The sequence below is a fragment of the Pelmatolapia mariae genome, linkage group LG15 (assembly GCF_036321145.2).
Source record: "Pelmatolapia mariae isolate MD_Pm_ZW linkage group LG15, Pm_UMD_F_2, whole genome shotgun sequence".
NCBI classification, from domain to species: Eukaryota; Metazoa; Chordata; class Actinopteri; order Cichliformes; family Cichlidae; genus Pelmatolapia; species Pelmatolapia mariae.
Genome location: NC_086240.1, coordinates 36,190,203 through 36,214,073, shown reverse-complemented (window position 1 = coordinate 36,214,073; position 23,871 = coordinate 36,190,203). Strand labels below are relative to the sequence as shown.

The following is a 23,871-nucleotide window of genomic DNA, read 5'->3' as shown; positions in this document are numbered from 1 at the left end:
TGAGGTTGTCACAGCATTGACAGATACAAGCTGACTTGTACAACCACGTTCACAAAACACACACAGACACACTTGAGTAGGGGTCTGAGTCCAGCTGGAGGTGGTCTCCTGCCAAACCTGCAGGCAGCCTGACTGTTTTCATATTCATCACACACACAGTGATTAGAACTGACAGCACACACACACAGCTGTGTGAAAAAAAAAAATCAATATTTTAACTGCAACCTGTTATCCTAAAAAATTTACAAAGAGAAACTATTTTGTTGCCACTGCTGCATTATTCTGTCTTTGACTTCTTTTACTGCTATTTTATATTTACTGTCACAACAGCTATCTGTGCTATCTAGTTAAAAAAAAAAAAAGCAACAAAGAAAAGAGAAATAGAGGAGGATGCTAAAAAAGAGATGGATGTAGACTGGCTGCAGTAAGTAATGTCATGAGAGGAGTGGACTGGGGGGGGGGGGGGGGGGGGGGGGGGGAGTGAGAAATGAATAATAGCTAGTAGGCAGGGAGAGAGAGAGAGAGAGACAGAGAGAAAGAGTGCACCTCTTCACCCTCTCTCGCTACTCCCCGTCACACACAAAGCCCAGAGAGACTCCATGGGGCGCCAAATAATAACCTTCTTTGTCATTATCATCGCCCAGCCAAACAGCTCTCAATCCTCCTCCACCTCCTTCCGTCTTCAACACAATCATTGGCCTATCGTTTACAGTGTGCCGCTAAATGGGAACATCAATAGACACGTCCATTAGCAGTGCGAGTCCTTTCCACTCTGATTCTGAAGTGCTTTAATAGCTGGCACACACACACACACGCTCTCACGCTTCACCTCAGCCGACTGTTAACCAAGCTAACCCCGGTGCAGGCGAAGCTGAACTGATGGGGTGTATCATTAGAGCTGGTTAGGAACACGGTCGGTGCGAGGGCGGTGCTTTCAGTTAACCTGAAGCTACAAACCGCGAGCACGATGCCACAACTGATTCAAGGAGCACTGCACTTTGCATAATCCAATGATTTTCTGCTGAATACAAGTTCAAGCCTCTGTAGCTGACACTACTTGGTCTTATCTGGCAAATCACAGTTATTTGCAAGCTGGCAGCAGATCGTGTGTAACTCTATGTACAACACTGTTCTTGGTTACTTCTATTAACCTCTCAAATTGAATTCAACACACAAATCCTATTACATTTGAGTGTGTTTGTAGTATAAACACACACACACACACACACACACACACACAAACACACACATACCTCAGTGTGACATTCTGAAGACATACTGAACAGAACATCAAACCAAATTAATTAATCTTTGTATGCTAATGAGCTGTGTGCGTGCAAGCTCATAAAATGCACAAACACGCCGTTTCCCTGACGGTATCAGAACAGGACAGACTATCACCCTAGCCGTAATTATTAAAGAGCAACAAATAGACTAATCAATACAACAGGGTCAATCTTATTTAGCACCACATTCGTGCCTCGTTAATCTCACGCTGAACTTTAGTCACCCTTATTGCTGATGCAAATTGAAACTTAACGTTCGGTTTGACACTTAACCGAACATCAAACTAAACCGAACCCGTCCGAAACTGTAGCAGAATGAAGGAGGAAAAAAACAAAAAATGATAAGGAGGGCAAATACAGAGTTAGAGGGAGGGAACGCTTTCCCACAATCCTCCTCCACACACTGTAATTTCAGCATGCCTGGGTTTTTGGTAGGGTGTGCAAAGCAGGATGCTGGGAACCCTGGGAGGGACACAGGGTGGGTTAGGGGGCTTGTGGGATATGTGGTGCAGCTGTTAAATTTGACTTGTGTGGATGGGTTTTGACTGATGAAAATAGAAATTGAAAAACGAAGCAGGCATAAGCACACGTGCACATGTGGACAAATCGCAAATGATATGAGATATATGACATGAGCAAAGACTTGGAAAATTAGAAATAAAAAAAGTGAGAATTTAAATTTGACATTTAAGCTTTTTTGTTTTGTTTTTTTACATCTCGCATTAAATCAAACCAAAAAACAGCTTTTAACAGTGCTGGTACTGGAAACTGCAAAGCTCTTTAAATGACTGAATTTTGTAGCTTTCTCGAATATAACTTGTCAATGTTTTTTCTCCTAGGAGAAGAAAACTAGAAAACATTGTTTTTTTCCTGAAGGAGGCCATAATGATCCTCCTTCAGTGTTCTGATTTTTAGCGTAACTGGCATGCATGTATATGTGTGTGTGTGTATATGTGTGTGTGTGTGTGTGTGTGTGGTAGGGTGGTGGTAGACCGCAGACAGCCTCTAGGTGCCATTATGTGTGTGTCTCTGTGCTTGCGTGCCTCCTTCAAGTCTGGACCTGGACAGAAAACAAACAGAGAAGAAAGCATAGGATAAATTCAGGTGTTGTTTGGTAAAGCTTGTCATTAAAATGTCACACACACACACATTCGCAGGAGTTCACACACACACACACGGATGCGTAATCTCGGTGAATGAATCACAAAGAAACAGATGCACGCACATTCAAAAAGGAAGACACTCACGTACACACACACTCTTGCAATCGACACGGTGTTTCGGGGTTTTATTTCCCGCATTATTATCCACTGCGACGCTTTCACACTGACTAGTTTATATATGCCTCCATTTCCAAAAATATTTTTGTGGTGGTGAAATATGTCGTAAATGATTCAACATCGCAGACAGATGTGTCAACACTATTAGGTGTAATACGTCAGCACGTCACCTAACCCCGTCTAAAAAATAAAAAAAGAACCAACACAATTTTTTATGTACAAAAAAAAGAGCCCACTCATGAGCCGATTCATATAAACACTCTGGGTGGTCTTAAGGAACAATGACACAGAGCCAGCATGTGTGTACATTAATACATGATTCATCTTGAAGAAAGAAAATAAATGAGTTGAAAGTAAGTGTTTAAAAAGAAAGAAAGAAAGAAAGAAAAAAAAGAAAGAGTACGTTGTTGCCTGAAGTACAAGAATCCCGATATCACGGATATAAGGAACGAGCCTTTTTGAAGTCACTTTGGAGTCTGTCAAAGAAAAAAAAAAAAGAAACCTGCTTGTGATCATGTGCCGGGGTAGCCCCTACATGTGTTTTACTAAAGATGATATATCAGTGATTATGTGATGCCCACAACATGAAAGAATTTCAGCATTATGACGGCAGGGAATGTAACGCCTTATAAATCTTGGTGTCTGACATTTCTACACACCAGGGCTGAGAGGGATGTGCACGGAGGCAGAATGAATTATCAAAAAGAATTTTTGAGTAGAAAATCTTAGGTTGACCAGATGGAAAGGTGGGGGGAAAAAAAGGACTTTGACTCTGTAAAATTCAGCCAAACCTATAAATAATTTAATATTTTTATATTAAGCTAAATATGTTTTTATACTTTTTTTCCCTTTTTCTTCTTCTGGTTTGCTCGCTTTAAACAATATCAGGAAATTTTGAATAAAAGAAAAAAAATTAAAAAATGTGTTTTGTTGTATTAACATTGTTTCAAGTGTACAGTGTGTGTGTGTGTGTGTGTGTAGTTAGATATTGGTCCTGATAATTCAGCTTCAGTCCTACATTTTACAGAACTTACTTTCTGTACTTTTGGCAAATGAAAAAGCCGAATTAACGAGAAGAAGTCATCCAAAGAATATGAAACTATGACTATGCTAATTATGGCATATGTGGGCACTGGGTAATATCATCTGACAATACCAAGAAATTAAACATAGTTACCATAAATTACATTATTTGTAGTTTTTCAAAATTGCATCTACTCAGTTTCTTCATTAGTGAGTCATGTTTTGTTTTTTTCAGTTTTTTTCCTCCCTCTCTGCATCCCCTGATGTTTTCTTTGATTCAAGTGCCATTTGGACTCCCATTGAGACAAATAATGAGTCATTCTGTGTATTCTCAAAGCTGCCTGTTCATTTGTGGTCAATAAGCACATCAAAGTTCCCATGGAAGACATATTCATAAATGCCTTTTTTTAAGCTACTTTAGCTGTATTAATGACTTCTTTAAGCTGCCTGCTGTTCATAGATTTAACCAGTCCCTCAGAGTCCTTTTTAGCTTTATATTCTTTGGTTCAAGAACCGTTTGGTTCCTGGCAAGAAAGTTCGTGTGGTCATGGTTAGATCTAGCAAGTACAAGAGCTGAGGTCTAAATATATCTCTGTGTCTAAATATGCAGTGTTTAAGTGTTTACTATGTATATGTCAACCAGTTCCACTTTTGGTTTATGTAAACATGGCAAGTGGAGTTTTGGTTCTTGAATCTGATCCAGGATCAGGCTTGTATAAATTTGCGAGCAGAATTTAAGGTCAATTTCAAATGTGGCATTTTACTGTATGCAGTAGCTGTGGGTTTTTTCTTTTTATCTGCCTATCTGCTTTTCCTTTCATATTACATACAGTAAGTCACAGGTTTTATTAAAAGCAGTCTAGACACAGCTCTAATTAAAACCATGCTTTAAAAAAAAAAAATCACAATGCAGCTTTAATAAATGGACCTGAAGATTCTTTATAATTACATGTACAATCTAAACCACACACACACACACACACACACACACAACAAAAATGTCCAGCGGTTTAGTTAAAAGGTGGCTTGCTAAAATAGACTTGCCAGTGAAATGTGGTTCCTCTGAATTTCGCAGCCAGATCTACATTCCCAGAGAAAGAACAATGATTGACCTTGGCCGAATGAAAAATTGCCTCAATTGTTCATACTTTGCTTTGATGTTAAATACAGTGAAACAGTGCAGCAGAGGAAAGCTGCTCACTACAAATGAAGGAGAAATCCCTCCTACCCGTTTGCAGTTCCTGCATCTTTGAGAATATGCAATTTACTATTTCTGTCTGGACGGTTTTTTAAGGGTGCGTTGCTTCGCTCCCACCTCTCCATTTCTCTTGCACTGTATTTTTTTTCCACCTCTCTTACTGCCATCTCCCTCTTATTGCTCCAGTAAGCAGACTCACGAGACCCTGGAGAGTACTCTCATCATTAAAGTCCCTATATGGAGTCACAAATTTATGCTCAGTACATTTGGGGAAGAGAAAAAAAACCCCAGAAAGAAAGCAGGACCACCCATGTGTTTTCAAACCCAATGCTACAAGATCAGCATTCTCCCTGCTGGCTAAATGAGCCAATTCACACAAAGGGGGAAAAAGCTGCAAATTAACGGACGTTTGAGGGTCTGATGGTAGACGCGGTGTTTATGTGTTAACAAGAAGACGCTATTAATCAGAAGTGACTGGTAGAAAAGCCCTTGTTGTGGGATTGACTGGCATTGCATTTTGTTTTCCACCAAGTACAAGAAAGCCTTGAATAAATTAGAGTTTGTTTCTAAAAGAGTTAATTAGACGTTTTAACTTTTACACGGAGGACCTAAATGATTGAGAGCACTTCTTTATATTTTGATTTTCCTCCTTAATATAGTTTGTCATCAAGCGGTTAGTTAGCATGACAGTTTTTAAACTCCACAGTGGTTTATCGGATAGTTGACAAAGCAGCGAGCTGTACATTACAGTCACAAGTCTTTATTTTAAATTAAAATTTAGCCTTTATTGGGCTCCCTCGAGTTGAAATACCAAAAATGTGGGTGTATCTGTGTATGTGTTTATCAAAGTGTCATCGTACCCGATGTGCTATTGGTACAAAGTGGTGCTTTGAGCGATCACTAAGACCAGAAAAGCACTATATAAATGCAAACAATTACCAGGGCTCTTACTGAAAAATCCCACAGTTTAATTAGGTTTTGTCTTAGGTTCATTAAGCTCCATAATTGCACTAAGAAAATAAAATATTTCAATCTACTCCAGAGTAGCATTTGTGGTTTTTGTGTGTACCTTATCTACATAAATGATCCCCTTCTGGCTCATCTGGCTTCTATTCACTGCCAAAGTGATGGTTGGGGCGAAGCTAAAGTTAGCTATGTGATGAAATGCAGATGATTAACATATCTTTGTAAAGCAACAGCGTTATTTTAAGTGCACATCTCTGAATGTCACATACGTCTGCCCGCTGCTTTGATCAATTCATCTTTTTTTTCTTTTAAATTTGCTGTGCCATGCTCAAACAACGTCCCAGGGAAGCAGGAAACCAGCGACATGGCTGTTTTCACGTGTATGTTTACGTTGCACAGTACATGCTAATCTTTGTCCGCTTTCTTAGAATGCATGTGTGTTCTTACCGCATTGTGTCTGTTTGTAATAAAACTGGTAGAGACATGTAGTGCTAGACCACCCAGAGCAGTTATCCAAACACCCTCCTTACTCACAAAAAGGCACTAGTCTTAATTATATCCATCCTCTGGGTGTGTCTTTCTGCTCAAAACAGACATCTGAAGAACCCCCCCCCCTTTCCGATAGGCCACAAACCTCATAAGGAACCTTATGGAAAGATGGTTTTGGTGACCTTAGACAGAAATAAACATATAGCGTGCTGCATTTTTTTTCCCTTGGCGGCTCAAAACACAAACGAGTCATGGATTATCTCCTTTTGTACCTACGGATTTGGAAATAATCCCAAATTTCCCGTAGAGGGCTCTTTTCATAACAAATCCGAAGGGTTTCAAAATCAGTCAGGTGAATTATTTACAGTACTACGAGTGGTGTGATACTGCACTAAAAAACGGTGTAGTGTCAGGCACCTGGCTATAAAGGAGAAAAGACAAGAAAACGCACGCACATGCGCGATGTATTAAGAAGGCAACTGCGATAGGGCGGAGGTTGTTGTGACTGCATTGCTCCCTTTTGTGAGCTCTAATTTTCAAGCTGGCGATATGAAGGGGCAACCTTGTGCTGAGAGAGTCCACGCAGGCAGAGCCCCAGCCTCTATCTGCCAGACAAATCCTCCTTGGGCTTTGATCGTCTGCCCACTTCTCTCTCTGTGGTTTTTGTTTTCAGGCAAACAGCTGTGATGTTTAGCTGAAGCGCAATGAGATTCCAACTGTCAAAATCTGCTGCAAAAAACAACAACAACCCAAAAAAAGAGAGAGAGAGAGAGATGAGAAAAAAAATCCCCTCAAAACAACCAAAGAACACATGAATAAAGAGGCCAGAAACAGACAAATAATGATAGTAAAAATAAACATCATCATCGCCTTGATCGCTGCTTTCGTCCTAATGTTTTCAACATGCTATCCTTCAAGGATCAAGGGGTTAATCTGCTCCTGTTGTATTATAGCTGAGATACTATCGAAGGCCATTTGTTCCAAATAGCGAGGCTAATGACCCTGATCCGACGCTTGGCGTTTGGCCGGGAACTGAGAGTAAGGGAAGGTAAGTAACCTCATATATTCTCAGGGGCCCGAGCTAATGAGAGGGAATGGGAATACGAGCTACAGTCCATCATCTACTTAGGAACTAGACAGCAGTGCCATCTTCCTTCTCAGACTCAGACACACAAACACACACATACGGGAAAACAGTAATGGGAAGCCCACCTCCTCCTCAGCACCTAATTTTACACCTGTCTAGTTAAGTAAATGTACTTATGTGTAGCATTTTATCATTAGTAAGTCAATAACAGATTCATTCTGGAGCAACGGCATCACTACTGTAAACAAGGAGTTTTATCATCAGGCAGTTTCAACTGGTCATTCAACTGCTTTTAAGCATTTGGTAGGAGTTTGTCACAAAAATACACCTCGAAACACGACCAATGTGTTGCCGCTTTAGCGCAAACACAAGTGTTTGTTTTTTTTTCAGGGAGGGGGGCTGCACATGGAGCAGAAGAGCCTTAATAATCAGTGAAAAAAGCTGCAAGTTATTTTGATCGTGCTTTTTGAAAATTAAATATTGCATCAGAGGACTAAAGGTGGTTTGGCCCTTTGTAAGTCATTTTTTAAACAAGCTTTATAAATAAAAATAACACATTATCATTTAATTTGGTTTTCTCCAATTTTTATAAATGTAATCCAGCCTCTCTAACTGATGATTAAAAATGCAACATAGCCTTCCATTATAATGGCATATATTTCTTTTTAGAGCATATAAAGCTTAGATAGATCTATTACAAAATATACACATTTTTAAAAAATTATTTTTTAGCATTTGCTACTAGACGTAAAAAATTACAGCTGCGCAAGGTCTAGCCGAGTGGATGTCCCCTCCATGTGAGTGAATTCAGCTGCGATGGGAAAGCAGCAGGGGTCCACTCGTCTGCCTTTATTCGGTTCACCGTGAGCCCGGCTGCCTCTTTAACTTCTGGCACGCATAGGAATATTTATGTGTGTGTTTTTAAGAAAAAAAAGGGGAAAAAAAGAAGAGAGAAAGGGTGCAGGAGTAAGCGCCCTGCTGCACTCCGTATATGTGTGCAAGTGTGTTTGTGTGTGTCAGTAATACCTCCAATGGCAGCCTAATGATAGGTCTTATCGACACCCAGCAGTGAATACGGGCCTTTGTCTCCTCTCGGAACGCATTATGAAAAGCTTAGGGGGTTGCCTTTGACTCCATTTTATTCTCTCACCCACTGATAAAACCCCAGTAACAAAAAAGGCAACCGTTATACAGCTCCTGTAGTGTAGCAAGTTTAGTCACAATACAACCCCCCTCCCCGATCCATACCCACGTGATAATAAGCAAAAAGTTAGGCGCATGGCTTAGAAACTCATAAGTCACTCACAAAAGACAGAGATTAAGACTGGAATTTTACATTTTGAAAAACAAATTCACAATGCCTGAAATTACCATTCATTTCAAATATCAAGTATATAGGCTGCATTAACGGAAAAGGGAAAGCCACAAGATTCAAATGTGTGGTGATGGTGAAGGATTGTTATATAGCAGAGTTTAAATTCTTTTCAATGGCAGTGGGTAACACAGCAGTGACACATGATAGCAGACTGTTAGTGATATACAAATTACACTAAAAAACATACATAGCTTGTGACTGTGTAAGATTCTGTTTTTATTTCAATTTGTGAATATAGCTTTTGTCTTTCAACCCTAATTTACATCACATATGTCAACATCTGGCTTCCCTAAATATTACATATCTAAATGTACAATTGTTCTACAGCTTTTATTTTGGTAAAAGCTGTATATCTTTTACCAAAATAAAAGCTATATATAATATATATATATATATATATCTTTTCCTTATTCATGCTCCAAAGCTGGTGCTATTTTCAAATGTATGCCATCTCACTTCAAAACAAACAGTGATATTAATGGCTCCCAATTTCAAGAACAACTGAGCTTATCTGGGGATACAGTTTAGTTTGTACCTTTCACTAGACTGTAAAATAACTAACTTTTCTCCTGCAGTGAAGGTTCTGTTCATTACTGTGCTCATTTGTGGGTTAGAGGTTGGGGCAGGGTCCCTTAGACAAACAGTTTATGAAATGAAAATGTTTTCGTTTCCAGCGATGGTAAGAGCGACTTCTCACATTTTTAAGAGTTCAGCATTACAGCTACTTTGGGGAGTATAGCCATTACAGTCTATCCCTGCAGAGTTAATAAAATCTTCTGCCTCTCCACCTCTATGTTCTTTCTCAGTCTTACTTCAAAAGGTTTTTTCTTTCTCTCTCTCTCTCTCTGAAAAACTGTATGTAAGTACATTACATTCTTACTCTCAGTTGTTTGGATATTTCTTCAAACCCTCCTTTCAACGCATCTCCATTCACTTATTTTTGGATGAGAAAGCTCTAAAAAGATCATTAAAACAGGCTGCAGTACTTTACCCACTCTTTCTTCCTTTGCATTTCTCTACATTGTCTTTCTCTATCTCAATCTTAAAGAGAAGAGCAATAAAGACTATCAGAACATAGACTTTCTCAGAAATCATCCCCCTCTGCGTCCATGTTGCTGGCATAGTGATCCTATAGAAAGCTCCCAAGGCCAAGAGTGGATTTAGGGGACTCATTTAGTAGGCAGGTAGAGTTGAGACTTCCCCTCCACCTCCATCCCATTCTTCACAATTAGAGAGGCCAGGAAGTGGAGTATTTTATGACCTTATAAAGACATTAGAGGCACTGCCGCATTGCCCCCGGACACCCCCCCCCCCCCTTGAGAAGACGTTTCTTGTTCCGTCTTCTCACCCTCTTTTGTTTTAATTTTTATCCATTTCTGCCTGATCGTCACCCCCCAATCAATCTTTCATCCATTCATCCATTTTGAAACAGCATTCTCCATTAAAACTCAATAAAGGCTCTCATTCGAATCCTCAGTCTTCTCCTCGTATTACGTTTTATTGGTGACGGGGTGTCTATGGTTTTAAAAAAAGAGCAAGTTGTTTTGAGGAGTTCTTTGTGTGGACAAAAATGGTCCCATTTTCGACACTTGTCTGTTAGGCTTTCATGGTCGCCTCCGACGCAATGTGTCCAAGCCCCTCACCTCCCCACACCGCTGCAAACTATTGTCCATCATGTGTTGATTATTTTGCGTGAGCGTGAAACTGACAATTACTCGCTCTGTCCCAGAGTCCTGTGTTGAATCAATATGGCATGACGGAGTGACTCATTTGGCCGTCATTCTCTCGTTCATATATTTGAAATATGAAACCTTGTGACACACTGTGGCAGCCCCACCTCCTTATACACAAATGGACACTGACAGAGAACCATGCTGGTGCTTGTCCTGCGGCTTTTAAAGCCAGCTTAGACAGACTCGGCTGCTCCTGAAAGGTCCTCTTCCACAGAAGCAGAGGGCAGACACACTTGGTAGGAAAGAAAAAAAAAAGGGGGGGGGGGGGGGGGGGGGTAGTGGCATGTCTGGATATTTGCTTAAAACATCCTTCACCTTTTTCCTCTCTTTCTTCCTTGCATCATTTGACCAGTAACTTAAAACAATGGCGTTTCCCTGAAAATCCCAGATGGTTAATACATAGCACATCCATCAGAAGAATAATGTTCCTTCTTGAAACAGCTTCAAAACCACTTCCATTTTAAAGCACTTTGTTCTGGTCCAGCTGGAGTGATTTGGACAGACATGTAAAAAGTAAGGAAGCACAATAATTACAACTGATTACTGTTGGAATTCCGACGACCGCTTGGAGGAAAGCTTCCCATTTATTTAAACCATCGCTCTACCCCCCTTAACTATTCGAACTAATAGCTTTCAAAATTATCCTCATCATCATATCCTGTCCTTTAAAATGGTGGTGGTTGCAGAAAATAGATCAGGTCAGAGCAGCAGTGCGAGTTCGAATGGAAGAGCTACACAAGTGACACAATTCAACAGGGAAAGAACCAAAAGGAGTTAGGAGAAATAGGTAAGAGCAACTAAGAGGGAGATCAGAGAGAAGGTGGATCAGGCTGACATGAAATGAAGTGAAGCATTCTGAATTGAATTTTTTGCCTTTTGTAAGGAACCTTTTTGATAGGTAATGTTAAAATGGTGATCCCTTTGCTGGACAAGGCAATATGATGAGTGGAGAAACAGTTTTTTATTGGAAGGGCACACACATTAACCCCCAATTCCAGAAGATTTCCAGGTTCAGTTCCCTCCAATTCAACCAATTACCGAAAAGATAAATGAAATCAAGGACAGTAAATGTAATAGTACCAATAGTGGCGGGTAAAAATCCTCATATACATCTCAAGTAATATGGATCTTCCCTTTCTAAAAATAAGAAGAAAAAAATGGACTAGATCCAAAATAAATTAGTAGATACATAAATACTGGAAGAAAATTCACACATTGCTATTGTAAAGTCTGGGTGGAAGGCTGATGTTGAACAGAAGAGAGAGTCTCATCAGAAGAGAGGATGACAAGAACTGAGAAAAACAACATTTTACTTTTTCCTCTCGGCGCCTCTCCTCTCTAACCATCCCCCTATCTGTGCATGGTGGCAGCCATTCTGTCCATGACTGCATGGTGGAAAATGATTTAGTGCTGCCTTCAGCCTCACACAGAGAGGGTGAGAAGATTACTCTCCGAGAGGCTGCTCACTTCGGGAACAGCTGAAACGCAGTTAAGACGGCGAAGGTGGCATCCCTGAAAAGAGGACTTTTTAGTCTAATGGCCGCTGAAGAGAAAGAGTCAAATCTGCACGGCGTGAAATGGAAATGCGGCGCAAGACGCTTTGTAATTCCACGAAACCTTTCTTCAGTGCAGATTGAAATGGTTCCTTCATACAAATTGACATTGATTTTTAAATAGTTGTAGAATTTTAAGAAAATACTTTTTTTTACTATTAATAGTTACAAACAACAATTTCAGGAAGTTTCTACTTTTCTGAGAGATTCATTCCTAAAATAAATATCAGTATACACAGATGTGCTGGTGGGTTTCTCATCAGCAGAGAGCAACGATCATTAGAGGAAAAAAAGATAAAGACGGCAATGAAGATCGGGAGGCAGTTGATGACTCAGACAGGATGATGCGTTCTTCACATGGTGGCTGGGGTCTGACACCAGGGACACACGCACGCACATACATACATACATACATACAACAGACACATTCAAACAGCTCACAAAAACATGCACCCATGCAAACATCAAACTCACCACAGGTGCACAGCTGACTCAGGCAACTGAATGAAAAGGTAACAGATACAAAGACAAGACAATATATAACCCCCCTCCAGAGTAAACTGAGCTCCCTTACCTCTTTCACTTGTCTTTTTTGCTCCTCTACCCGCTCCTTCACTCTGCAGCGATGGCTAACGCTGTGAGCACTCCTCTTCTCGTTCCAGCTCTTTTCACAACCTGACGGAGCAAAAGAAGAAAAACAAAGTGCATACGAACAGTTAAGAAACTGTTTCACTGGAATGGAGCCTACTCAAAAAAAACCCAAAACCCATAAATAAATAAAACTCTCCACAAAGCAGACGGGCCTTATGGAGTACCAGCTTTCGCGTGTAATTGAGTTATCTCTAACCATTTTCTTACTCATGGCATACAGTGAATTTAAAGAACAAGATAAGTGATTAGAAATCGGTTCAGTTCACGACCTAAAAACTGCAAGCGTTTGAAGTCTAGATATGTTTTGTGATGTGGAATTCCAAAGTGTTGAGTAACCAAACAAAAGAAAAAAAAACCCAGAAGAAAAGAGATATACTGAACAAGAACTCAGCAGAAAGATCAGTGCAAATGGAAATGAGGTTCAAGTTGGGGTCAGGAAACACTGACTGGCAACCAGTGAAAGAGAAGAGCCATGCAATGATGATGATGATGATGATGACGATCGTTTTAGCCACTAACAGTTTGTCTAACTTTGTCCATTTCGTCTTTCTTCTCCTCGGCTCGACTTGTTTGACCTGTAATTGTTACATTTAGATTTTTTTAAGCTGTACTACTTATACAAGTATTGTAAAAAAAATTCAGTTTTTCACATGTGTGTGATGAATTGCTAACAGCTGTGACAGCCACTATTGTGCACATGCACACACTCTTTTCTGCATCTCATTTGTAGCATGCAGCTGCACAGATAAAACATGAGGGTTAAGCAAATATTGTACAATAGCCAGAAAACAATGCACCCCCATCCCTCCCCATCACACTCTCTCTCACTCACTCACTCACTCACTCACTCACACACACACACACACAGCTAAGATTGTGCCAACTGTGTGTGTAGAAAAAAAAAAAGACTGGCACTGCTTGTCCTCTTTATTACTGTGAACAGAGCAGACACCCCTGCTCCCCTCCCATTCATTTTAATCTCTTTTCTTAATGATAAACCTCCTCAGTCACACTCTCTCTCGCCGTCTGTATCCCTCCAACCACACCCCTCCAGTCTGGTGTCGGCTCTCTAGCATGGCAGTAACACTGCTCCTTTGTTTGTCCTCCTCCCCTCGTCTCTTTTTGCCCCCTCACCCTGACCTGAATGATGCTGGTTGGCGGGGATGGAGGCATGCCTCAACAGGAACGCCGGGGAAGAGAAAGGGGAGGGAGCGAAGGTGGATAAGCGCAGGTTTGGGAGGGGGCGGGGGGGGGGGGGGGGGGGGGGGGGGGAGACGTAAATAAAAAAATTTGTAGGGGCCTGACAGTCATTCGCTCTTATTCATCTATCCCTTCAGCATTACAGAAGAGACCAATTGTGAGGAAAAAGGAAGGTTGGCTGGAAGGGACCACACCCTCAGTGAATCCACCAATCCCAATTTACAGAAAGCCTTTACAAAAGGACTATTTCTGGTTTGAACAGCGAGGCTAATTTTAAAACACAAAAGTAAAAATAGAAAAGAGAAGACTATGTTGTGATCTTTATTTCTACTCTGAATGAACACATGCTTGCGGGTAAGAAGAAAAATGGCTCTGTTCCTTGGCTATTGCATTTATGCGGCTAAGAAATAATGCGCATGATATTCCAACAGGGCATTTTTAAAAATAGCCTTTAAGTACACAATGCGCAATTTCTCATTTATGCAAAGAAAATAGTGGCCCTGCCCAGTGAGGTTAGTTGAGACATAATTTTAGCCGTTTCATTCTGGTACCACTGCTGGAGCTGCAAACCCAGTTTCCTAATAGCATAAATACTGCTCTTGTAATGGTGCCTGGGGGATGTCTCATTTGGAAGTGAGGGAGACAGCACAGTAGAGCAGTACCTTTTACACTTAGCCAAAAACCCACATGTGCGCGCACACACACACACACACACACGCTGTGGATCATTAACCCCAACTAATCTACAAACATTATGTTTATAGAAAACGCCTTTCCAGCTTAGGCGACCGGCACAGCCAAGCCACGTTAATTCATTGAGCGAGTGTGTGTGAGCGAATTTGTGTGTGGCGTATCTGTGAGCTATAATGACAAGTGTGTCATGTCTCTCAGTATGCATGTGTGTCACGGCCGCCTGTGTCTACGGTGTCTGCTGTGACAGACACAGAGAGAACATGACAGAGACAGCGAAAGTGCGCGCTAATGTGTGCGAACGAGCGCCTGTGCGCGTGCATTTGTGTGGCGTGACTATGCCAGTGATGCAGCTCACAGCCTTGATCTAGGCTCCTGCCTCTCTCCGACACCCGCTGCGCCTGCTTCATTAATCAATAGGACAGATGAAGACAGACTCCTGCTGCGCTGTGAGGGAAAACGGTAGCTTGCGTGCGCAAGCGTCGTGTGTTTGTGTGTGTGCAAATTTCAGCGTGTAAGAAAGCTGGAATGCCCTCGGGTAGAACGTGGCAGACATGATGCAAACCTTCAAGGCTTCCTGCCCACACAGAGATCATCAACACTGGATTTGCCTTCTTCTACCTCCAACGGGAAAAAAAGTTAGAGGGAAGGAAATAAACAAAGGAGTTATTACATTTGTTTTTGTGTAAGCATTATTCTAATAAATTGCATTATTTTCTCATCACTTCAAGAGCCTGGAGGGATATCTAATTTTGGAGGTCTAACATGTATGTCAGATTGCACAAAATAAATAGCAGCTTTTTGGTATCACAACTCTTCTCCCTCATCTTCAGGGGGAAACAGGAGGAGCGCCAAAGAAAATCTCCCTATTGGTCAGTTTGAGCCCTAGATAACAGTTACACACAAACATATAACTGCTCAGAAACACACACCTTAATTGCCACTGTTGTGTTTATTTACACCCTGTTATAGATATAAAAAATCTTTATGCAAAATGGGTTTAATACACCTTAAAGCGCAGTCAAATAAAGTGTAAAATGTTCAAGCTTCCAAAATCAGGTTAGGCAGATTTTTAAGCTTTTTTTTCTGTCAATTGAAAAAAAAAAGTACAAATGCACACAAACGGAAGAGATGCCTAAAACTGCCACTTGTGTAAAGCTTGCATTGGCTAAAGTGATCAAGAACAGCTTGCTGGGTGTCATCAAAACTCCTGATGCATTTACTCATCTGCAGAGCAGGAAGGTACACTCTTACAACGTGCACATTTGAAGCAACGTTAAGTTATCATGTGATTAGTCATTGCAGGGTCCCGTGTTGAGTCAGACCGAGTAGCAGGCTTTACGTTAGAAAACCAAAACGTTTCCCACAGTCAGCATGATTGCTTTCGTTCAATGTTGAGCATCTTCTGTCACTCTACATACATACAGTAGATTTGTACAACCATTTATATCAGTTTACTACTGAACCATACACTATATATATTACAGAACATTATGTTATGGCAGAAAGCTGTCTGGAAATAATAACTCTTAATCACAAGACCAGTGTTTTGCATCAATTTCACATTTTCTAACAAAGTCATTATCAATGAAATTTGAAAAAGTAATTGTGTACAAATAGCAGGAAGCTAGATTTGAGTTTATTTTGGTACTGGGAATGAGGAATGCGTGTCATTTCCTGGTGCTCCAAATGGCCAAATGACTTGAATGCAAAGCCACAGAGGCCATTTCTCCCACAGCGCCCAAATCCTGCAGAGCTGTTATCAGTCATTGGGACGTTTTGTCTCCTCAGTATACAGCAAGGCCATTTTGTTTGTTTTCAATGTAACTTGTGATATTTGGCTGGGACTCAGTGCCCTCTATGTTAGCCATTGTGCTGAGATGAATGAATCTTTCTTCCAAATTTCATACAGAGATGCACTGTGTGAAACCATAGAGACACCTTTGAGACCACTAAACTGGTCTCCAGATTATTTGTGTAGCCACCAAACAATAGGACTGTTTGTATGAACAGCTATGAAGCGAGTGTTAAGCCTCGATTCAAAGTAAATTCTGCTAATGCTTTTAGGCATAACACAGATTGCTTTTTTATGAATCGAGACTTTTCAATTTATCTTTTTCGAATACCGCAAATTCTAAAAGTTACCGAAACAACAGCGTCAACTAGGCTTGCATCAGCTCTCCTTCATCTCTCAGTTGGCTTTTCAAGAAACCACACATAAAATCAAGATTAAGAGTGGTGGGAAAAAGGAAAAAAAAAAGAATAACACCTTATTGTTCAAATTAGTAGGGGCAAAAAAAAAGCCGTAAAGAGTTGGTTGATTTCAGCATTCATAGATTAGCGAAGAATTTTGGTTTCATCTTGTTTTTTTTAGGGATTTTTCCGAACCGTGCACCACTTTAACATAGCAATTTTTTTCCCTTTTTATCTTCAGTGACTCATAACAAAGCCAACTGTTTACTCATAACAATATGCTTCTAACTGATAATATTCTGAGAATATCCTCGTAGTCCCTTTATATCTATGTCTTGCAAGTCATTTACAGAAATACATTAAAAATGCGTTATGTAAGTAAAGAACGGAGGAAAAAAAAAATCTGACACGGCAGCTGTTATGAAGTGGTTTTATATCAGTATTTGGGTGAATTGTGGATTTTTGTCCATAAAGTAAGCATAAAATTTTATATTAAGAAAAAAAAACAACTAATGGGAGAAACAGTAAGTTGCCTTTTGTCAACACTGAAAAAAAGAAGATGAATTCCAGTGTCACGTCCTAACCCAATACGCATATTGCACAGGCACATTGTGCGTTTGACATTGCACGTCTGACACTCAGACAAAGAAGCCGATAGAGGCCTCAAGGGGGCAGATGACAAACACTACTAAACCATGGCCAGACACGACCCCCACCCGCCTCCATCCCCACAACAAACGCACGGTATAGACAAACTTATTCAGAGTATATTAGGGAGGTGAAGGGGGCCAGGCTCTCAGGGACTCTCTTCACTTGGCTGTCCTAATCGTCTGAGACAACCCTCCAGAGACAGACCTTCCCACCCACAAACCCAACTCCCCCCTCCCAAAGCATGACCCAGACACATCCAGGAGCGTTTACAAGGGCAGGCAGCCATGACGTGGGGAAGCTGACCAAAATGAACAGCCCCACTGGGAGCTGTAGTTTAATTGTCCATCTTCTTCTTGGTCCAAATTAAACAAGCTCATGCGCATTCAAGTATCCATCCACATGCGCGCCGCCCACCTCCACTACCGCGCTTTTAACAGACTGGCACGTTCCATAGAGCATGCCATTGACGCAGAGTGATGAGCGAGACCCCATTGTCTCGTTATATTGTCTTCAATTAGGGAGGAGATGATGGGAGACAATGAGAGGAGCATTTGTAATCATGAGCCTCCCAAACTCAAGCTGGGAAACAGAACTTCATTATGCCCAATGGTCCCTCGTGGACAATAAAACGCAAGAATTGCGTGGTTCATCCTCACAAAGTTTTTAAGCATAAATGGCTCGAAGAGAAGTGAGTCACCAGGAAATGCTGCAGGGAGGTGGGTTGGGGATGGGGAGGGGGGTTCTGAAACTGAAGACAAACAGGGGCAGAAGCCAGTCATCTTTTATCTGCACTGCAAGTGAACAACAAATTCCAAAGAAATGACTCTCTTCATCTAGTTACATCTGCTGCACACTTACCTTTCTCATGAAAGTTTACTACCATCTTATTCAATTTGAAAAGTCTTAAAAGTGAGACTGTGAAGTGTTTTAGATAAAGAGCATCTGTGGCGTGAGTACAGGGGGGAAAAAGGCCTTTGATAATACTGTAAGAACAAGAAACTCATTGCTTTTCCAAGTTAGTTTTTCCAGGGATTAATTTACAGGCGTAGAGTGTGTAGCCATGATGTCTTTTCATCTTCACTACATAAATTTTGTGCAAGCTTAGCTCTGAGAACAGAAGCTCTGGCAGCTACGGTGTCAGCTCAGAGCCATCTGTAGAAATGAGACTTCTTAAAGAAAGAGAAAGAGAAACTCGAGAGCGCATTATCTGCATTTACCTGGAGAGCGTTCAGCTGAGAAATGACTGTAACCCGACATGTTGCCGGCTTTGTAGCTCACCACGTCATTTTAAAAAAAAAAAAAATCACCTTCCACCGTGGCTGTTGGGCTTTGATAGAACCATCCAACCGGACAAATACCGCTTTCATAAAATTGTGCAAATGATTTCTTTCAACTGGGATTGTGGAGGTATTGTGCCCCTCTCCGCCACCCCACACCCTGCCTATCCTCTCTCCTTGTGGCACAAAGAGCTAATCTGAGACGAACACTCGCACCAGCTCTGACACACTGTCATCGCAAAACCGCCATGATTATATAGTCTTTAAATCATGTAAGTGAAGCACGAGGTAAAAAGCCATAATCCAATGGAGGACAATAGCGGAGTTACAGCAATAACTGCGTAGTTTCTCCCGAACATCCAGCACTGGGATTAAATACTGGGTCCCTATTTACTCATCTTTATCTACGGCTGTTCTTTCACATTTACAATATCTGAGAGACGCCAGAAAGATCCTAAAACATTTTGATTTTGCCCATTTGCAGATGGAATCAGTCTGCAATGGGTGCCGGTGGCAGGGATATTCGTCATCTCAAGCTGCCCTGGGGCCAAACATCCCATCCTGCAAGGCCCCATTCCCTTATCTGATTCCAGCAGACTGGTCGAGATGATGGCCATGCCAGCCAGAGCCTTTGATTTCTTTTTTTTTTAAGAACATCCCTCTGCTTTCACACTGCTTTATTGATCACCAACAGACCTCATTTTGTTCCTGTGCTTGGAGAAGGCTCTATTTGTAATGTGATCGCCCAGATGAAAATGGTAGAACGGTGGACAGATACTAATCCTCTTTTCCTCCCAGTCTCCAGCATCATCTTTAGTGATTTTTGCAGCTCGCCCCTGTCAAGATTCTCATTGCCTGAAGCCAAAAAGACACCACTCACACCGTTTTGTTTTTTCTCCTCCAAAAGGGAAGAGATCGGGGGTACAATCGACAACATTTGCTCAGCTATGTGTAAATGGGTTCAAGTAAAATTAAACACGTACAACAAAAGCAGCCCGCTCAGATTCTACAGCACTGATTTTCACTTCACAATTAAGAAATAGACTCAGACTTGACACATTCCTCCATATTGAACGTCATAACGCAACAGCACAGAGTAGGGAGCGACTGCCTTGTCACTTCACCCAGATGGTAGCTGGAAGTATGTAAATTGGTTCGTTAACCTTACAGTGCTGTAACCAGTGGGCCATGCAAAGGGCTCGCTCCATGCTGGTTTTCTTGTATTTTATTAACGCCCATTAATAATAACAGGAAACTTTCGCTAATGGCCCGAGGTGGTTGCTGCGGTGTTATCAAACACTGCAGTAATTATACATGACATCCCTCTGATTAACACTCTTGTGATTATTACATCACGTCGAATCATCTTGACTCCCGTTTTCTTAGTTATAACACATTTTACAAGAGGAGAAAGAAAGATGGGCTCTAGCTCCCCCCCTCCCATCCTGACAAGCTGGTTGTAACTTTAACCCCTGACAATAGAATGGCATGAAGAAAAAGAAGCTTGGGGGGGGTGGAAAGGTGAAAAGGGATCCACATTTTCATATGGCTTCTCCCCCAGTGCTTGCAGACTGTGTGAAAAATTAGCTTGCAGTGTGTGCATGAGCTGCCAGCAGTGAGGGCTTGCACCTGGTGCAGGCGGGAGTATGCGAGGGGCCAAGGGTCACCTCACGGGTTAAACAGGATTGAAGTTCTCCTCTTCCCAAGAAGGGCCAGACGACCCCTGCGGCTGCATCGCATAACACGGGCCTTTCACACCGCTTCCTTCCCTTTTCTTTCTCCCCCCCTTCCCCTCCTGGTCGCCTCCCTTTTTCTGCTGTAGAAAAGCACAGTAATCCATAACCCACTCAACTATCAGCAGCTCAATTATCCCTCCCGTTCACCCATTTTCTCCCCTCAGATGGAGATTCGAAAAACAATTAACCTCTTCGCGGCTCGGGACTTTTCCCAGGAAAGGGGACGCCGGTAATTGAATGACTCCGCCATTTTTGACCGTGACTTCACTCCTTCACACATAAAGGTGGTTACCGAAAACTCTGTGGCTTTGTGGTTCTCCGGCGTCATTGTCAGGTAAGGTGCTCAAGCAGGATTTAACTAAATCATTTGATAATGTTTACATAATACTCCTTTCACCTACTTGGAGCTTAATAGATTTCCATCAGTCGTGATCATCATGTTGATACGTCGAGGAAATTGTACCCCCGTGAAGAATCTTAAATAATAATTATTCATATGTCAATAAATCATTGTTTGGTGGGCAGTATAACTGTGAAACCTGACACATCTACCTTCTACAAGCTATAGAGCATCCTCCTGCATCCAGAGCCTACAATAAAATGTTCTCTTCTACCCCTTATTACAAAGGGCCTCCTATTCATCTCCAGGTAGACAGCTTCAAAACGAGGGCGGGAAGAACAGCCTGTTGCACCCATTGAGCTTTTTATTACTTCCCTCTTCAAAAAGGCTGGTGGCGAAAGAAGAGGCAACCTCAATCTTCTTGATTCCACAATACACAGTCAGCTTTCGGAAAACACACACACAGACAAGTAGCAGGACTTCAGCTGAAAGCTGTGTGTAAATTTTACAGGCACTTGCTCCTCAAAACGTCACATTTGGGGAGATTACATTGCTGTTAGAGCCAGTCCAGCTGTTAAAAAGGATAATGTTCCCACAAACAACTTCATCAAAAATGGGAAAAACAACTCAAAAGTGCCGCATTCAACCACAATCTCCAACGATGCCCAACAAAGACTTCAACCAGCCATTTTCCATAAAGCGAGCTAGCTCATTATCCAGTTATAAGCCGCGCCATATAATCCCTAACCACCGCACATCGACAAAACAAAGACATGTGCAAAAGGAAGACACTTCCATAAATGAATGTGTCAAAGATATAGAGATATTGAAATATCTTCCACCAACTCCCACTTCTAATTGGAGTTGTGCATTTCGTGTTGCTAGACTTCAGATGCTACCTCGTCCTAAACCTCGGTGACTAGACGACCGAGTCAACAGAACTGAAACCATGAATAATGTCTCGCAGCCTCGTCTGAAGCCCTCGAGATGGTAAAAATAGAATCATCGTGCAGAAATTATATGTTACGTTTGTTGTTTTAACATCAAAGGACCCAGTTCCTGTTCATTAATAATAAATGTTGCTTTGCATCAGAATTCCTCTGGGTGGTACAGAAAAACAACGATCGAGCACGATCGATGTAATGAATTTTAAAAGAGCCAGGTGATATAACTTATTTGAACTTAAACTTCCGGATGTTCACCAATCAACATAGCCAAAATCTTGCTCCTTATATACATAGGTGCATAGCTAAAGACACACACACACACACACACACGCACGCACACACACACACACATATAATAGAACACAGAAAAAGTCTTTGATGTCTCCTCAGCGCGGAGACTACAGCTCCGTTAGTCAACCACAGTCAATCCAATATCCATATATGCTACACAGTGACAGCAGCAAAAAACCAACATAACTCCAGCCACACACACACACCAACGCAAACTCTCAAACATAGCGTGAGCTGATTGTGGATGAGGAGCAAGCAAAAGAAGCGCCAGCAGAAGAAGAAAAAAAAGGAGGAGGAGGAGAAAAAGAAGAAAACCTAAACACCGCTGGCTGTGCTCCAGACAGACTGGAACTTCTCTTGATCATTATGTCTAGCCTTCAGGTGTCTGGGGTCGGACCAACTGTAGGCAATAGTTAGTTTGAGGTTGGTGGAGGGTGGAGGGTAGGGGATGGAGGGGGGGGATAACACAGCAGCCAGACAAAGAGGGCTGCCTACATACCACCAGCATCAAGGAAGGGAGGGCGGGAGGCAAGGGAGGGAAGCAGGGAGAAGAAAAGAGGAGGGTTATAAAAATTTGATTAGACGATCCTTTGCTGAAGCGACTTTCTGTGTTGGTTTGCTTTTCTTTCTTTCTGTTTTTTTCTCTTCCTCTGCCAGTTCCCCTCCCTTCTCGTACTCCACAGCGCTACCTTAGAGAACGGGGCAGACAGATTTTTATAGGTCCTAATTAAAGCCATCTGAAACCTTTTGAAAACATCAAATGGCCCCGGTCCCCTACTCTCTCCCTCCCTTCCCCTGCCTTGGCGTAAAGCACAAAAAACAATCTGAAGGCACCTTTTTGGGTTGTTGTTTTTTTTTTTGCTTTGACTCCTGCCTGTACATAAATTTTGAACCCCCCCCCCCCAGCACCCCTAATTTCCAATCAATAAAAGGGTTCAATGAGTGACATGACCTCAGAATGTGAAATTCAATTTGCTGGAATTTAGGTAGAAAAAGCCTGTTCAATAATTATTTACTTTTTTTTTTTTTTGTTAAAGTACTTTTTAAAATAATTTTTCTTTGTTTAATCACATCCAACATTTGAAAAGACAAAACACGTTACTGAAGATCCACCCTTATCCTGCCCGGCGGGCTGAAGTGAAGCGCAGCGCTGTTTCAGTGCGCTTCAAGTACTCCATTTATTTCTTCTGCTGCTCTCCCTCCTCTCTCTCACCCCCGATTGTCCTCATTGAGCCGTGCGGACCGGTTGCACAGTCTGTCTGCCTGCCTGCCCGGGGTCAGCGGGTTTACCCTGTGCTTTTTATCTATATTTCATGCTATGGCCCTGCGCTGAGACAGCCCCACATTCACAATGAACAAATTCACAGACTGCGCAAAGAACGTCAAAAGAGGAGAAATATAAGCGAAGTCAAACACCATCCGAGCATCAGGTAAAGTCAAATAAGACTATGAAGTGGTTTAAAAAATATGTATTTAATTCTGCTTGGAAACCAAAAGAAAGGGACAGAAGGCAAACGGCGCAAAAGTGGCACATGCAATCGCAAATCCTAAAAACAACAAAAATTTAATTAAGAAAAAGCAAAGTCGGCTACAAACAGAAAATGAAATAGTTTCAGGATTGTTATCATCGTATTTTTTTTTAAAGCGAATAGAAGACGGGAAGTAAAATTTTGTCGATACTTACAATTCATTTCTATAACTTCTGGGCGTTATTGTCTCGCCCCTGCGACTCTGCGTTTTGGAGACGGCCAAGTGTGCTCCTCCGACAAAGCCAGGGGTCATTCTCGTCGACGGGATGTGACAGCGTCATCGGATGGCAGTGAAGTTTGCATAACACAACACCTGGTGAGTCCCGCCGAGGACGGCGAACGTCCGATTCCGCCGGTGTCAGGTCTTCAGTGATGC

General features: G+C 41.7%; 1 long non-coding RNA gene across 1 annotated transcript; it reads right to left on the bottom strand.

The window, feature by feature from the left end:
- Positions 1–498: 498 nt before the first annotated feature.
- On the bottom strand, positions 499–23,871 carry LOC134643743 (uncharacterized). Its single transcript, XR_010096394.1, has 3 exons — positions 23,651–23,871; positions 12,565–12,665; positions 499–2,346 (listed from the first exon to the last, which is right to left on the bottom strand). It is a non-coding gene; the product is annotated as an uncharacterized LOC134643743 (long non-coding RNA).